Here is a 12,786-nt window from a genome sequence, read left to right as displayed (position 1 = left end):
GGGACATTTTTAGAAAGTGGCAACTTTTTTATAAAGTGGGACATTTTTAGAAAGTGGCAACTTTTTTATAAAGTGGGACATTTTTAGAAAGTGGAAACTTTTTTAGAAAGTGGGACATTTTTAGAAAGTGACAACTTTTTTATAAAGTGGGACATTTTTAGAAAGTGAGGACATTTTTAGAAAGTGAGGACATTTTTATAAAGTGGCAACTTTTTTATAAAGTGGGACATTTTTATGAAGTGGGACTTTTTTATAAAGTAGGACATTTTTATAAAGTGGCAACATTTTTATAAAGTGGGACATTTTTATGAAGTGGGACTTTTTTATAAAGTGGGACATTTTTAGAAAGTGGCTACTTTTTTATAATGTGGGACATTTTTAGAGAGTGGCAATTTTTTTCTAAAGTGGGACATTTTTATAAAGTGGGACATTTTTAGAAAGCCGGACATTTTTAGAAAGTGAGGACATTTTTAGAAAGTGAGGACATTTTTATAAAGTGGGACATTTTTATAAAGTGGGACATTTTTTAGAAAGCCGGACATTTTTAGAAAGTGAGGACATTTTTAGAAAGTGAGGACTTTTTTATAAAGTGGGACATTTTTGTAAAGTGGGACATTTTTTAGAAAGCCGGACATTTTTAGAAAGTGGCAACTTTTTTATAAAGTGGCAACTTTTTTATAAAGTGGGACATTTTTAGAAAGTGAGGACATTTTTTGAAAGTGGGACATTTTTATAAAGTGGGACATTTTTATAAAGTGGCAACTTTTTTATAAAGTGGCAACTTTTTTATAAAGTGGGAATTTTTTTAGAAAGTGAGGACATTTTTGGAAACAACGACTATTCAGGGTATTTTTGGGAAGAGATTTTGGGAAAGTGGGGACATTTTTAGAAAGTGTATAGTGGATCCATTATACACCTTATTGACCTAAAAATTCCTCATGTTTCAAAATATGAGGAATTTATGGGTAATTTTGGGAAAGTGGGGACATTTTTAAAAATGTGAGGACATTTTTGGGAAGTGATGACATTTATAGACAGTGAGGGCATTTTGGGAAAGTGAAGAGATGTTTTGGAAAATGAAGACACTTTGGACATTTTTGGGAGATGAGGACATGTTTGCAAAGTGGAGACATCAGAGGGTTCAGACTTGGTTTTATGGTTTCAGGCTGGAGGTTTGGACATGTATTATATCACTGACGGTCCTCATAAGTAAAGAACTACAAATGTGTGTGTGAGAGATTAATGTCCTCACACACTGATGCACGTGCATGAATGTCCATATGTATATATATATATATATATATATATATATACTGGATGATGTGTGTCTGTGTGTGTGTGTGTGTGTGTGTGTGTGTGTGTGTGTGTGTGTTTCTGTCTTTAATCCTCAATCTGGCTCTAGATTACATTTTGCTGGAAATCTCAAATAATGACATCACTGTCTAGATGTGGCTCCGCCCTCCTGATGACATCACACATTATGAGGACAGACGGAGGAGCGCACACACACACACACACACACACACACACACACACACACACACACACACACACACACACTCTTAATCTCTAATAACTCAGACCGACAGCAGCGACATGGCCACATTCGTCTCAGTGAGTAAACAAATTTTATTTTAAATCATTCATTCAGTCATTTTGTAAAATGTTTGTGTGTTTTATTCTGATTGAAACCTTTGTTACTTTAAATAAATGTTCTCTTGATGTGACTCAGAGACGCAGCAGAGAGGAGACGATCCGTCGTCATGTTAATGTTTCCATCATTTAATAAGCAGGAAAAACTGTCAGTTCAGTTCCAGTGTTTTCTTGATGTCACATTAAATCAGTTTACCAGCTTTTAAGCCTCATTTATATGGATATATATTATAGATCAGAGGTGGACACAAAAACAGCAACGCCTGTAAAATATAAAGCAGACCAGTGATCAGTTGTAAATTATTTTATTTTATCTCATAAACAGATTAAAACTGACAAACCTAAAACGATGTTTGGTAAAGCTGTTAAAGTGACACCAGTATCTTTATATTGGTCCAATTTATCAATCAATCATAAACTTCACTTGTACAGCAGCTTTTATACACGTTAATGGTCCTAAAGTGCTTTACAGATGACATACAAGCCGATAATAAACCACATATTAATATAAACAGTAAAACAATTTGAGACATAAACAATAAAGTAGATTTATTTTAAATAAAATAATAATAAGTAAAAATAAAAACTAGATAAAACAGATTTTCAAATGTGCTTTAACAATAAAACGTCTCTGAAGCAATAAAAGATAAATAAAAATAAGACAATCAAGTAAAAACCAACAGAAACAGATGAATAATAAAATCAAATAAATACCCGTCATAAAACATTTTAATAAAACTAGGTTAATCTTGAAACAGACATTTAGATAATCGCAGGAAACTAAAACTCTCCACTGTGACACAGAAAGATCAAAATAACAACAACAATAACAAAATATATTTAAAAACAATCATAAATATATCTCTCTATATATTATGTTTATGTATTTATTCATGCATATTGTGTGGAATATAATCAGTTCAGTTCACTTTATTAAATAACACTTTATTCAGTAACTATTTCAGTTACAGAGCATTTTTAAAGTGTATTCATTTTTAACAGCGTATAAAAAGGGAAACGTTGAACAGAAAACATGAAAAAGAAAAGATGGAAACAATTTGTTGTTGTTTGAAATCAGTGATTAACAAATAGAGAAGAGAAAATAACAATTATTTCTCTTCATCATAACAAAAAATGTACATTAATAAGTGTAAAGTAACCATAAATACTTCCAGTAGTAAAAAACATACAGTATACACATGTACTATTCAATTTAGCCTGTACGGTGTCATTTATATTTAAAAAAAAAACAGTTATAATTGTAAATATTGTTCAATAATTCACTGAACTCTGCAAACAGACATAACATCTGTTCTGTAATATAATTAACAAACCAGCAGTACATTTATAACATCAAAACACAATTTAAAGTCAATTTCATTTATATATTTGCAAGAAATTGAGTATTAATTTGGTTAAAGAAGCTTCTAAAAAACCAATAATTGAATATAATTATGATTGGAATAGATTTATATTGGGGTTTGAGTCTCATCGCAGCGTTTCTGTGTCAGCTGCAGTCGGAGGACGTTGAGGTCTAATTAAAGCAGAAGTAGGTCTGTGTTCTATTTAGACTGAAGCTCCTCTGAGATTCTGCTGACAGGAAACTCAACATCACATCACACGTGTCTGAATAATAAATCTGTCCTGGATTCTTCACGTTCCTGCTCCTCACCAGGTTTCAGTTTCAGTTCCATCTTTTACAGGCAGCCGCTGCTTTCACTTCATCTCGGTGAAAATCAGCTCGTAGCGACACTGAAACTCACTGCAGAGAGAATCCAGTTCAGTTAGACTGAAAACCACAAGATACAAACATGTTCACGATGATCGCTGCAACATTTGCTCATCAAATTATGCATCTAATCATCACTTCAAGTAATAATAATAATTAATTTTAATGTCCTGTATTTATTTCTACATACATGTATCTCTGCAACTTTATACGGTTTGATATTGTTTCTACACCATTCAAGTAACGTCTTAATAAACTTATTTTCTTTGTGTTTGTTTTAGTCTGTGATTAAAAAACTACAGCGTCAGTCAGTGAAGTCAGACATGAGCCCCCTTGTGGACGTTTGTGGAATAAATTCAATCAATCTTTATTTAATCAATCAATCTTTATTTATATAGCGCCATATCACAACAGAAGTCATCTCAAGGCACTTTTCACATAGAGCAGGTCAGACCATACTCTTTAATTTACAGAGACCCAACAGTTCCCCCATGAGCAAGCACTTGGCGACAGCGGTAAGGAAAAACTCCCCTTTAACGGGTAGAAACCTCAAGCAGACCCCGGCTCTTGGTGGGCGGCCATCTGCTTTGACCGGTTGGGTTGAGAGAGAGAAAGAGAGAGGGAAAGGGGGAGGGGGGACAGAAGAAAAACAATGACAACAACAAACAACAACAAGCACAAGCAGCAACAGCCAGGGAAGGATGCCATCAGGACTGTGAAGGACCGCGAAGGTTCGGCCCGGGAGTCAGGTTTTTCTGTGAGATGAGAAAGCACAAAAAACTCCGGGGAAGAAGCAAAGTTAGTGACAAGCATTGATGTTACATGAATGCATACAGATGGAGAGGAGGAGGAGGAGAGAGGAGCTCAGTGCATCATGGGAAGTCCCCCAGTAGTCTAGGCCTATAGCAGCATAACTAAGGGCTGATCCAAGGCGAGCCTGGTCGGCCCTAACTATAAGCTTTATCAAAAAGGAAAGTTTTAAGCCTACTCTTAAACATAGAGAGGGTGTCTGCACCCCGGACTGAATCCGGTAGATGGTTCCATAGAAGAGGAGCCTGATAGCTGAAGGCTCTGCCTCCCATTCTACTTTTAAAGACTGTAGGGACCACCAGTAAGCCTGCATACTGGGAGCGCAGTGTTCTAGTGGGATAATACGGTATTATGAGCTCTTCAAGATATGATGGTGTCTGACCATTAAGGGCTTTGTAAGTTAGGAGAAGGATTTTAAATTCTATTCTAGATTTTACAGGAAGCCAATGTAGTGAAGCTAAAATGGGAGAAATGTGGTCTCTTTTTCTAGTTTTAGTCAATACACGTGCAGCTGCATTCTGGACCAGCTGGAGAGTCTTTAGAGACTTGTTAGGGCAGCCTGATAATAAGGAATTGCAATAATCCAGCCTAGAAGTAACAAATGCGTGAACTAGTTTTTCTGCATCTTTTTGGGACAGGATGTGCCTGATTTTTGTGATATTACGTAAGTGAAAAAAGGCAGTCCTTGAAATTTGATTTATGTGGGAGTTAAAGGACATATCCTGATCAAAGATAACTCCCAGATTCCTTACGGTGGTGCTGGAGGCCAGGGTAATGCCATCCAGAGCAGCTTTATCATTAGATAATGTGTTTCTAAGGTGTTTAGGGCCAAGCACAATAACTTCAGTTTTATCTGAATTTAGTAGTAGAAAATTGCAGGTCATCCAGGTCTTTATGTCGTTAAGGCATGTTTGGAGTTTGTTTAACTGATTGGGTTCATCTGGCTTCATTGATAAATATAGTTGGGTATCGTCTGCGTAACAATGAAAATTTATGGAGTGTTTCCTAATAATATTACCTAAAGGAAGCATATATAAGGTGAATAGAATTGGTCCAAGTACAGAACCTTGTGGAACTCCGTGTCTAACCCTTGCCTGCACGGAGGATTCATCATTCACATGTACAAACTGAAATCGGTCTGATAAATAGGACTTAAACCAGCTTAATGCAGTTCCTTTAATGCCAATTAAATGTTCCAGTCTCTGCAAAAGGATTTGATGGTCAATTGTGTCAAATGCAGCACTAAGATCTAACAGGACAAGTATAGAGACAAATCCTTTGTCTGATGCAGTTAGGAGGTCATTTGTGACTTTCACCAGTGCTGTCTCTGTGCTATGATGTGCTCTAAATCCTGACTGAAAATCCTCAAATAAACTATTGTTATGTAGAAAGTCACATAACTGATTAGAGACTGCTTTCTCAAGGATCTTGGATAGAAATGGAAGGTTAGATATAGGTCTATAATTGGCTAAAACACCTGAATCAAGAGTAGGCTTTTTAAGAAGAGGTTTAATTACAGCTACTTTAAAGGACTGTGGTACATAGCCTGTTACTAAAGTTCTGGATATTTATGTCATGGATGTATTATAAGAGCTGGATACACATTCAGTCCTGTAGGAACTGCTCGCCTGGCACATTCGCCAAAAAGGTTTCTAGCTTCCAGGTTTGCTTCCGCGTTGTGCGCCCCACTGAATATGCGTAGTAGTGTTTCCCCCGCTGGCCCCGCCCACAAGTTCCCGCTCGGCCCATAGACTTTACATTGCGATGACGTCACGGATTTTTAAATCACTTTTCTCGGCTCGAGGAAAGTTTTACAAACATAAAACCTCCATGGATCAAAAGTTCATAACAGAAAGAGTCATAATTGACGTCTGCAGTTCGAGGCGTCTCTTTTACAGTGGTGGTCTATGGAGGAAATCCTTTTTTGGGGGGGGGGATCCGCAGGGGGATTTTTTGCTGCAATACCGCGAGTGGCCACTGGGAAAAACTGGCTGCAAGGCAATTGGCTGCGGCGCCCTATCCAGCTCTTATTATACATCCATGATTTATGTTCATCCTGAGACTAAAAAGAACACGTCTCTCCATTTTCATCTGAGAGTTTAGTTTTTTGGCGTGTAATGAACATTACAGCCTGATGGGGGCACTAGACTGGACTTCAAGTCCCTTTAAAGACCAAAATAAATCCAGTCTGCAACCTGTAACATGTAAATAACCATCAATCATTTGCTGATACATCCATCAAAGCCATAAACTGTCAATAAAACCTTCTTCCTCTGTGTTTATACTTCAGTTTGCGACGTGTCACCACTGTCCCGTCGTGTCGTCACGGCGTGGACTGATCTACAGAGACTCTCTGTCGGCTCTGTCCAGGAACCTGAGGGGTCCTGGGTGTCCCCACCGGCCCCCCGGCCCCCAGCTGCAGGGCCTCTGCCTCCACAACAGACACCACTGCAGACTCAACAGGTAAACACACCTGTACCTGAAACACACACATATCTGATTGAAACACGCCAACACGACCTGATAATACACGATGACGCAGTAAAAAGACTGCATGAGTACTTCAATACTAATATACTGCAAAAATAGACGCACTAACCGTAGTATTAGTAGGAAGATAGTAGTACTAGAGTATTGGTAGTAGCTGCAGTAATAGCAGTAGTATCAGCAGTAGCAGTGCAATGAATTACTGTAGTAGCAGTAGTAGAAGTATTAGTGATAGTAGCATCAGTAGTTGCAGCAGCAGTAATAACAGTAGTATTAGTACTGTAGTCGTGCAATAGTAGTAGTAATGTAGTAGTAGCAGAAGTAGGACTTGTAGTGGTGGTGATAGTAACAGCTGTACTAGGAGCAGTACCAGTAGGACCAGTAGCAGGACTGGTAGTAATAGTATTAGCTGTACCCAAAGTATCAGCATTAGAGGAAGTTAAAGGGAAGTATTGGTAGGAGTAATAACAGTAGTATTGCTACTGCTACAGTACTAGTGGTAGTAGTAATTGTAGTAAAAGTAGTAGCAGTTGTAGGACTCGTGAAAGTTAAGTTACTGTAGTAGTATTAGTAGCAGTACTGCTATCAGCTGTGAGAGCAGTACTAGTAGTAGTACAGTAACAGGACTGATAGTAATAGTATTTGCAATACCAAAAGTAGTAGCATTAATATTAGTTACATAAGGAGAAGTATTAGCAGCAGTAGTAGTACAGTAGCAAGAAAAATAGTAGTAGTACTGCAGCAGTGGTAGTAGTAATAATAGTAATTGTTGTACCATAAATAGTAGCAGCGATATTAGTAGTAATCTTACTAGTAGTACTAGTTGTTGCAGCTGCAGAGTAACAGCAGTAATAGTAGTACTGGTAGCAGTAGTACTATAAGTACTGGTAGCAGTAGTAGCAGCAGTAGTACTGTAGTAGTAGTACTGTAGTAGTACTGTAGTAGTAGTAGTAGTAGTACTGTAGTAGTAGTAGTAGTAGTAGTAAAAGCCTTCTGACCAAACAAAAATCTCTAAATACATTTTTTTTCTGGAGCTTTCAACCAGATCTCACAGTTTTCATCAGTGAAATGAATTTGTTCAGTTTTCGTTGTCAAATATCTGCTGGGGAAGAACATGAGATCCTGTTGAAAGCTCCAGAAGAAAGCTAGTGAGAGGCCCTTGAGTTGTGCTCACCTCTCTGTGTTTCTCTCTGTCCTTCCTCTCAGACCTGATCTCCCAGAATCCATTGCTCTGACTCGCTCTAAGCCGTCAGACAGCATGAAGCACCTGGTCCTCGCTCACCTGAGGAAGCTGCTGACGCTAAGCCCCGCCCACGAAGGCCTCCACCTGCCGGCTGACCTCCAACCGGCCGCGGGAGAGCCGGGGGCGATGATGACGATGAGGAAGAGGAGGAGAAGGACTGAGCTAAGCTGAGCGCTGCCGGACCAGCGGAGGGCGCCAGCAGGGTCCGGTCCAAACCAGAGACCTTTAATTCTGAGGGTGACGTGAAACTCGAGCTGAGGACCGCAGGTGTTGTCATGGAAAACATTTTGATTTCCTGTTAACACCGTCCAACAGCTGCGGGACGACGCTCCGAATCCCTGCAGCCAGACTCCAACATCTGCTGGGAACACTGGGAGGAGACGGAGGCGGTGAGCTTCAGGCCCAGTTCGTTCCACAGAGCAAAGCATCACCTCCTATCAATAATCAATAACCAGAGACTGTTTATTCATAAATCACATTTAAAAACAACAGTTTACAGCAGAAACCATAAAACAACAAAATAAAGACATGAAAACCAGTTTACAACAATAAAATAATAAAATTAATAAGAAGTTGGTTTGACAACATTTCCTCAAAAACCTTTCACTGATTTTATCTTATTGTGTTTTATATGCTGCACATTTTAGATTTTTATTATGTTTGTTTTGTTTTTTGTCTTTTGATTTTATTTCTGTATTATTATTATTATTATTATTATTATTATTATTATATAACCATCTGGACAAAAATGATTTTAACCAGTTCTTAACTTCTTAACTTCTTTATTCTAAACCAAACAAAGATGGTTGCTATAATATTTTTTTGAAATTTACTTATAACTTCCATTAATAGTTTTTTTTAATGATCATTATCATTATTATAATTCTATATTATTATTTTATATTTTTTTTTATCAGTTTTTGTTTTTCAGTGACTTGAAGACTGAAATAAAGTTCAGTTCAAGATTAATTCAATAATTAAAACAAATTTTTAAAGTTTATTATCAGTTATATTTGTTTATATTAAGTTACAACAACAACAAATTACAACTGGATGAAAAAAACGTTTTTAAGGTGCAGCAAAGAAAACATGTTTCTATCCAATTAATCCTTGAAGGATCCTTAAAGCAGGAAGTGTTGTTGAAACACCGTCTGAGTATTTTATTCTCTGTGATGATGAAATGATGATACGAGCTGGGATGATCAGTGTCCACAAACTTTTGGCCACATCGTAGCGTCTCAGAAGCTTCAAGTGAGAAGAATCAAAGGAGGTTTTACAGTTAAAATATGTTTGTAAGAAGGATTTTAATTCTCAGTGACAGTAAAAACTCACGTTTTCTGTATTTCAGTTTGACATATTTAAGATCTCAGATGAAGATCAAACTGTATTTTCTGCTCCTGGAGGATCAGAGAGTTTTCAGAGAGTTTTCAGAGGAAGTTATGAAGCTAAAAAACAAAACTATCCTCATAAACTCAAACACTTAAAAACACTCTTGTGTCCTTTTGAAAGTCAGTGACATTTGGAAAATAAGTTAAATTCATTTCCATCATTTGCTGAGACAAGAAGACGTTTCCTTGCAGCATAGATTCATTAAGATATTTAAGCTGTTGCAGAGTATAAAATAATATTTTCTAAGCAGTCTTAATAATAGTATTATTAACAGTATTAGTAACTGTATTAATCATTTGTAATCAGAACATTATTTGCATATTTGCACTTTTTCTCTTGCTGCTTTTTAATTGTAAATACACTATTTAGTGTATTTATTCCTCTTTTCTGCATCACGGAGCACTTTATTAACTCTGTTTTATTGACAGGAGGGCTGCAGTTTAGAAACGGGGACGTAAACTCCCTGCAGGTTACTAAACCTTTAAATTGAGAGGTAATTGTGTGCACATCCCATCCTATATTTATACCAGATGTAGGACAACAGATTCAATACAGGAAGAAAAAAAACGCGTCCTCAGTCTCAAAAACTTGATTTGACTAAAAGAAGGAAAGTTTTGACCTCATCAGGAAAATGAGATAAGATACTTTATTGTCTTAGAGGGGAAATGAGTCTCTTAGTGTTGCTACAGCTGCATGTAGAAAAATACAAGGTAATAAATATATACACATACAAAATACACAATACACTTCTCTACCCTGGTACATAGAGTTTACCCAGTTCCTGAACTAGTAAAACACAGCGACCTGTCAGTCATGTAGCAGGGTGTGTTTAAAAGGATAAAAACAATAAAAAACATTTAATAAAACAGACGTGCAAAGGAGGCAAAGTCATAATTAAATAAAACCATCAGTACTGCACATGGAACCATGTTTCACTGGGAATAAAACTAACCAACGATGGACAGATTAAAAAGTCACACTGCTCCTTTGTTCTGCAGTCTTACGCAGGGACAAACAAAGGAGAGCTGGTGACGGTTGGTTTTGCATTTACTGGCTCCACAACGTCTACCGGAGGGTAAAAGTTCATACTCAGAGTATAAAACATGTGATTGGTCCTTCAGCAGTCTGTGTGCTTGTCTGATTACAGTTTTCTCATAGATAGAAACTTCCGCTATCACTGCTGTTTCCACCGTAATACTTACAGGAGCATCCCTGCATGAGATCATATGCTCATGGTCCCTCACCATCCTAGGGTCAATATCATCTCTTTTGTTTTGTTTACATGACAAACAGCAAGGTGTGTTCAGACACCATGTTATATATCATTATATACTGTATAAGATTCATTCTTGTTTTCTAATAGAAGAGACACGCTGCATAACAAAACAACACTGTACAATGTTAAACACACCCAACTGACTCTAGGGAGGAAGAAATTCAACTTATCACACTACTAGAAAACATGCTAACAAATCTAAAAGCCTTTCAGATCTCATAAACATAAATAAATATCTGACAGAGGTGGAAGGGTTTATCAGAAGACCATCAGACAGTCAAAAGATATTTGACTGTAAACATGAGTTAATTCTTTATTTTGATTTTGATTTTGAATGTAGTCGAGTCAGAGACCAAAACCAAAACGTGCTGAGTGGATGGATACGCTGTTGTTTGTTAAGAATTAGTTCCGGCACTTCACTCCTCCGAGCTCCACAAACTGTTGTTTCTACATTTATGTATAGATTAAACAAAACGAGAGAAAATATGTTAATTAGTGAGATGTAGAGATGTTGGTTGGTGTATTTTTGAGCTGTTTCCTGCTGCTGCTTCCAGTCTTTATGCTAAGCTAGGCTAACCACATCCTGACTGCAGCTCTGTGCTGAATTCTTAAAATATTGAACTGTTCCTTTAAGTTAATGGTTAAAAAGGGAAAAGAAAAAGTGCTTCTGTAAAAACAACGTAGATACACTTAATGTGCTGCTATGGATATTATTTAGATATTAGGAATATTTATTGCTTATTTCCAATGATTTGTCACTTATAGAACTGTTAAATATTGTTTTAACATCTGAAATAAATATCAAACTGTTGCCATCCTCTGTGTCTGTTGTCATGGTTATTGATTATTGGTTGTTTATTATTCAACAACAATATAACAACAATATATTGCATAGTTTACAGCTACTGGCATATCTTTAAAGCATCATGGGAGCTGCAGTTGTATAACATCAATAAAATCTTGAACTGTGTCTTGATTCTAAGCTACAGTACATACATACAGTATTCAACAAATCAAAGTATTTGACTGTTTTATGAGACAGGAAATGATAAAATAGTTGCACCAATGGATGTCCATCTAACTGTGATTTTGGAATATAAGTGAAAGAAATAAAATGTTGATTTTAACTTTGTGACAAACATTCATGTCCCTCAGAGGAAGGATCCTACTGACTTCTCCTCTAGCGCCACCATGAGGTTGACTTTATTGAAATATTCACATGTTCATGACCTGTAATAACTTTAGTGACTCTCAATTCTCAGTTGATTCAATTTGTCCATTACTTTGGTTTAAGAGCAAATACCTGCCAAACTAAAGACATTCCCATCAGGCTCAGCTGTACTTTACGTTTACTGCTAATTAACAAATGTTGGCATGCTAACACGCTAAACTAAGTTGGAAAAATCACACCTGTTAAACACATGCAGCAACCTTCAGGGCTGGAAAATGAAGCCAACATGGAAGTGCCAAAAACTGCAGTTCCCCGAACGGCCACTTGAGGCTCCAAGAGCAGATCAATCCCCATAGACTCCCATGTTAAAATGCCAAACAGCAGAAATAAACATGTTTACTGGTACAAAAAACAGTTTTGGTCTCTATAGCTAATTTCCCAGTTCATGACAAGTGTATGATGGGTGAATTTTATATATAACTCACCCATTTAAATTTGATTAAGGCTGTAAAGTTATGCATAATTAAGGACACTGCTGCTTTGAATGATAGGTCGCTAGCCGCTAGGTGGCTTGTTTCAGCAACCAGGCTTCATTCGGCCACCTCAGCTCCACCTCTTTGCCCATTTTAGATTAGCCAGGAGTCAGATGGGGTCAAAGATGGATGGACCCACCCACTTTGAGCTTCAAAACCACTCTTTAGAAACCAGTGGGTGATGTTACGGTGGCTCAAGCACAGCCTCACTGAGCTGCTAGCATGACTGTAGACTCTGGTTTTGTTTTCTTAGATTTTCCTGGAGCTGCTTCACCATCATTCTCAATTTATTAAAATTTTATGAATCAGTGCACAGCTGCTCTGTTTCCTTTGTGCAATGCATTGTGGGACAATACTGTCCACACTTAAAATATTATTCATTTTATAAATTAATGTGAACATTTGCACATTCCTGGTCAATATCTTGTACATTTTTTTTAACTCAAGAGCTCTTTTCAGTTAGATTTTTTTTTTTTTTTTACTATATTTACTATA

This window comes from Thunnus thynnus, chromosome 10 (assembly GCF_963924715.1).
Source record: "Thunnus thynnus chromosome 10, fThuThy2.1, whole genome shotgun sequence".
In the NCBI taxonomy this organism is placed as follows: Eukaryota; Metazoa; Chordata; class Actinopteri; order Scombriformes; family Scombridae; genus Thunnus; species Thunnus thynnus.
Note: the sequence above shows the minus strand (reverse complement) of the source record.